This window comes from Misgurnus anguillicaudatus, chromosome 2 (assembly GCF_027580225.2).
Source record: "Misgurnus anguillicaudatus chromosome 2, ASM2758022v2, whole genome shotgun sequence".
NCBI lineage: Eukaryota > Metazoa > Chordata > Actinopteri > Cypriniformes > Cobitidae > Misgurnus > Misgurnus anguillicaudatus.
Genome location: NC_073338.2, coordinates 12,519,279 through 12,525,177, shown reverse-complemented (window position 1 = coordinate 12,525,177; position 5,899 = coordinate 12,519,279).

Here is a 5,899-nt window from a genome sequence, read left to right as displayed (position 1 = left end):
ATGCCTTGGAGTGACAAGAAAGTTATTGCATCTTTGGCTAAAGGGACGACGGCCGACAAGGTTTTCTAGCAGCATGGTAAAAGAGCTCTCCAGAGTACTCCTGACCTTCACACCTCATGTTCCGTGCGAGTTCAACAGGAAGCAACGATCCATGGAAGATGTTGAGCGTTGGAAAGCTACAGAATTCAGACAGTTCCTCTTGTACACTGGGCCAGTCGGCTTAAAAGGCATTGTACCAATTCAGGTGTACAACAACTTCATGCTGCTTTCAGTTGGCATCACCATCCTACTGAATGTGTCCCTGTGTGCTGACCTTGCAGACTATGCCCACGGAATATTGGTTCACTTTGTTGATCACTGCAGCAAGCTGTATGGAAAACAACATGTGACATACAACATGCATGGGTTGGTGCACCTCAGCCAAGATGCCAAATAGTATGGTGTCCTTGATAACATCTCATGGTTTCCATTTGAAAACTTCCTTGGGGGCCTGATGAAACTGCTGCGCAAGCCCACACAACCACTGGAGCACGTTGTTCGCCGATTGTCGGAGAGAAGTCAGCACAGAAGAACAAACCTCTCTAAAACAAGGTCCCTGAGAGAGCACAACCATGGACAACTCCTCAACGTTCTTTCAGTGAAAAAGCAGTATGAGGAGTATTATTTCCAAGACTTTGTTGTGAAACGTTCGGAGGGGGACAACTGTGTCCTGTTGGAAAATAAGGACATAGTTGTTATACAGAATATTGTTGTTGATGAAATGGACAACACTCTTGTCATCTACAAGCTACACATCCTCATCCCATGGCATCAATATTTGACGCACTTGACCATGCGTCAATATGTTACGCGGAGAGTATACCTTTCGCGTCATTTTTTGACGAACTGGGGACTTCAATACTATTACGTCCGTTGCATTCTCTTTTCCTATTTTCTAACCATTTTTGCGTCGGTTTAGGGTCAGATTACGCAAAATTAAACAGTGTACGCGAAATTAAACAGTTGTCACCTGGCGTTTAGGTTAGAGTTAGGTTTGCGAAATTAAACAGTTGTCACCTGGCGTTGGGGTTAGAGTTAGGTTTGGGTAGGGATGTCATTATGTAAATCTATCCCTAAACCGACGCGAAAATGGTGAGAAAATAGGAAAAGAGAATGCAACGGACGTAATAGTATTGAAGTCCCCAGTTCGTCAAAAAATGACGCGAAAGGTATACCCTCCGCGTAACATATTGACGCATGGTCAAGTGCATCAAATATTGACGCCATGGGGATGAGGATGGGTTGCTACAAGAGGTTCCGGAACATGGCTGATTTTTTTACTTACCCTGTGGAATCTTCCAAGCTAGGCATTTTTCATTTATCTGGCTTATCAGATACACTCCGCTTTACGCATACAGCAAATGTGCAGAAGAAATATTTACTTCTTCCTTTCCCAGATGGAAAGGTCGGTTTTCCGTTGATCCACTCGGAAAAATGAAAGTTTTTTTTTTTTTTTTGAAGGGGGAAGTTGTTGATTTTTGCCTGGAAATTAATTTTTATTATATTTTAGATGCTGTTTGCCATCGTCCAGTTTATTGATGAGAAGGATCTGCCATTTGCAGTGGTTCCGCAAGTGTGGCTCAGCGAGGGCATATGCTATTGGCCTCCATTTAACCTTCGCAAAAAAGACAAAGGCAACAATTTAGCCATCCGCTGCACACCTCTACAAAGCACCTGGGAGAAATATAATTTTAAGTTTATGAAGGGAGCAGGTAAATGGGTCTGACATTTTATTTTACTACATTTCATTTGTGTAATTTCTTGGTCTGTTTTTGGTGGATAACTGACCCTAACATTCATTATTCACTGCTCTAGAATCTTGGCAAGAGGCAAAGAAGTATTTGGAACGCTTCCAAACAGGTTCCAGCGTTGAAACGACAGATGATGACAAAAAGGGGAAACGAAAGAGATTCTCAAATTCAAAGTTCAGACCCCAGCCCTCTTCCGATGAAGACGAGTCAAGTCTTCCAGACGCACCAGCCGTGCTGTCTTTTCGACAACCTATGAGTGTTGAAAACACTGTTCCCGGTAGAGGCCTGCACTCCCGCGGGACCCGCGGGTCCCGATGCAAAACAGGGCGGCGCGGGACAAATTTTGAATGGTCATTGCGGGAGCGGGCGGGATGATAGAGATGCACTTGCGGGTGCGGGCGGGAGGGATGATACGCTGCACTCCCGCAAATTAAATATTAGTTAATATTACAAAACTTTAGATTTATTTATGTTAAAAGATGGGTAAATGTTTTCTGTCTATTAGTTTTTGTTAAACGTTCCGTTTAATTAGCGAGTCATTTTACTAATTTATTGTTGTTCTGTTTTAACAAAAAAAAAAAAAAAATACTAAGCATTCGTAGTGATGGAAAATTATGTCTTTCATTTATTCGTTATAACGCAGATAGCATCCGTTGAATTCGTTTTATTATTAAAACAAACTGTTTAATATAAGTGAGTTTGTCATTGTAAGCCTACTATTTTATTGGTGTTGATTTTGAGGCTGCAAGGGTCGCTCTGATAATAGTTATACATTGCGAGTTATAGCAACCCCGTCTGGCGGCTTGATGTGAATATAACTCATATTATAAACGAGAGTATTCAACTGCAATATGGCAATAGCCTATATATTCTCACAACATTATTATTTCTCAAAACTTTGACAAAAATTATTTTTAAGGATTAACTGTATTCTTACAGTTATTCAAAGATGCACACATTATTCCGCATATGATTTGAATATTAGTCGAGAGTATATAACGGCAATAAACGTCTTATATGGCAATAAATATCCACATAACTTAATATAACAGCATAATGAAATGAATAAAAGACAAGGAAGTAGGATTGGCATGTAAATTGTATTTTTATTACCGGAAAAACAGCAACATAACTGAAATAAACTCTGAGGTAAATGCGCGAGGTAAACACGTTAAAATAAATGAGCAATCACAGTGGAAAAAAACATTATTATCTCTCAAAACTTTATATGACAAAAATGATATTTAAAGGAAAAATTCTTACAGTTTTTCAAAGATGTAAGTATTCCATATTACTCCAGTTTATGAGCACGTTCATCTCTGGTCTCGCTCTGTTATGTAATAGCTGATTGACAGGTGCGCATCTCCGTCTTTTAAACAGGTATCATTTTGTAAAGTTACTCATTTAGGGAAATTATCAATGATTTGATGATTTTATTATTATTATGAAAATGTTTTTTTTGCAGATTGATTGCGATTTGTATTACCGTTTTACTACAAATACAAGACCTTTTTTTTACCACGGAGGGCCGGTGGTATACGAAATTTCCCGGTAGATTTTTTGGTCCTACTCCGCCCCTGATATATATAATGAATAATAAACAAACATTTAACAAATTTATTTTATTAAGAAATGGAAATAATTCATAATCTAACGATAAATATTAAATGTAGCCTACTGGGTAGGCTTTTAAACGTCTTTGCCAAATATATTTTCGTTTAAAATATGCGGTGTGTTTAATACATTCAGAAGGTGAAAAAAATCCTCACCTGCATATCCCTAAATCCAACACATCTTTGTAAGAACGTAAGTTAAGTGTCCATGTTATTTTTACATTCTGACTTTAAAGAACAATTTGGAAAAAGAGATCAGAGCAGAGGAGCGTGTAAATGCTGCAATTACACTTGCTCTGACAGCAGCTTATTTTTAAAAGACGCTGTATTTTATTGCTCTATTCGCCAAGTGTATTTTAATTGGCCACACTATGAAATTTATATATAAATTCAGAACTTTTTAAAATTTTATTCAATTAAACTTATTCAAAAACTACTGAAAGGAAATAAATGTGTTTGTTTCTATTTTTTTAAATGGTGGGTCTTGAGATTACCTGTTGGGTTGAAAAAGTTTGCAAACCCCTATAATACATAAGCAAGATTGATCAAAGCTTTATCAAATCTTTTACATTTTTTTATTAGTAATTATATCATGTTATTCATGTATATAAGTAAATAACGTCGTAAGATACGCATACTTTGTGTCGAAAAACTTACTTTATTTTCCAATAAACTGATGAGTTTTGCATCAAATAGATTTTTGATACTCTTGCAATAGACTATTTATAACGATTCACAGACGATTCATTGTTACATCTATGACTTAAAAAATTACGATTTGTATATCCTTTTCTTTTAGAGACCGTTCGCATCAAGTTGCCAAGTTTATTTTAAATCTTGATGAGCGGCAAGCGCACACAAATATAGACGCGTCTGAAACAAAACTCGTATTTACAGGCGAACGCTTTGAAAAGAAAAAGAAGAATTCAGTGCGTCCTTCGTTTTCCATTCACTTTAGATGTTAAGTTAATGGACTCGAATGCCAAAATTCTTCCAATAATATGGTCGGGACTCAGGACACAATCACTTTGGGCATAAAGTGGTGGGGCTGCTGTGACTGCAGGCAGCCTATGACAGCAACCTTCAACCTGGTGGCATGACACGGCCTCGTTGCCAAAAAACAGACCGGCCAATCAGGAATTCTCCTTGTCCGATCTAAGCCTGTTACCATGTATTGGTAAGGAATTATATGTGCACGCACATTTTTTTAAGACCTTTCCTGCGACCGAAAGTAAACACCCATCCATCCTGCCTGCGGGCATTTGCAGGCGGGAGCGGGACAAAATATCACAGATGCGGGCGGGAGCGGGACTAAAAATTAAAAATCTTTGCGGGAGCGGGCGGGAGTGGGACTGAACATTGCGGGTGCGGGCGGGAGCGGGACTGAAAATTGTGTCCCGCGCAGACCTCTAGTAACCAGGTTTTGGTGCTGCCCGATGCTCCTGAAGTTGCATCAATTCCTGAAAACCAGGAAAATGTTGACCCATCTTTAGACTTCAGAGCTGGTATGTAAAATGTAATGCTTCATTTGTGATCCTGGCACTAAACTGTTAAATTTTAAAATTTCTGTTCCACTTTCTCATAACCAGGTTTCTCTCCATTAATCAAGAGTCCACTACACAGAGCCAATAGTTTGAGTACAAGTAAGTGATGTTATTTTCAGTTTAATTATTGTTTCATTACTTAAAAGATTTATTTAACACATGTCCACACAGACGCGTATTGGCAGACGCGTCTGTGTGGACGTGTTAAATAAATCGTTGAAACTATTCTTTTAGAGTGCGGTTTTCATCTTTATTTTGATACTTCTTTATCACTCGCACCCATTAATTACTAGGGAGTTGAGCGCTTCTGTTCCCTTTATCATTACTTAAAAGGCGATGCACTGCAGTGAAACTAAAGCTGTTATGTTTGCTCCCCAGCTTCTAAAATTTCTGTTTTCACATAACCAGGTTTCTCCCCAGTAATCCAGAGTCCACTTCAAAGAGCCAAGAGTTTGAGTACAAGTAAGTGATGTTATTTTCACAGTTCAATTATTGTTTCATTACTGAATATGCAGTGAAATTAAAGCTGTTATGTTTGCTCCCCCAGCTCGTCAAGTATTAAGCTTTACATCCCCAGCAGCAAACTTACCCTACCAGTATATGGGTGAAAACGTTGGAGGTATGTAAAACCTTGTGCTAAACTAAGTGTTACACTTAAGTCCAATTCATTAACTGTATGCTATAACTTCAAACATATTTACATGTCAATGATTATCAATAAGAGAAAGTCATCGCTCCGATACAGGCCCTTGGACTCCCCTGGCATCCCGTGTACAGCATGAAGTTTTCAGCTTAGAAGGTATATTCCAGGCCTATGTCTTAGTGTGCAGTGTTTTAACAGTATTGAAAATGGTGCCTTTAGTTTTTATTTAAAAAAAAACATGTTTGTAGATTTCCAGAGACTACAAAATGAGAATCAAGCCCTGAGGGGGGATAACCAAGCCCTGAGGGG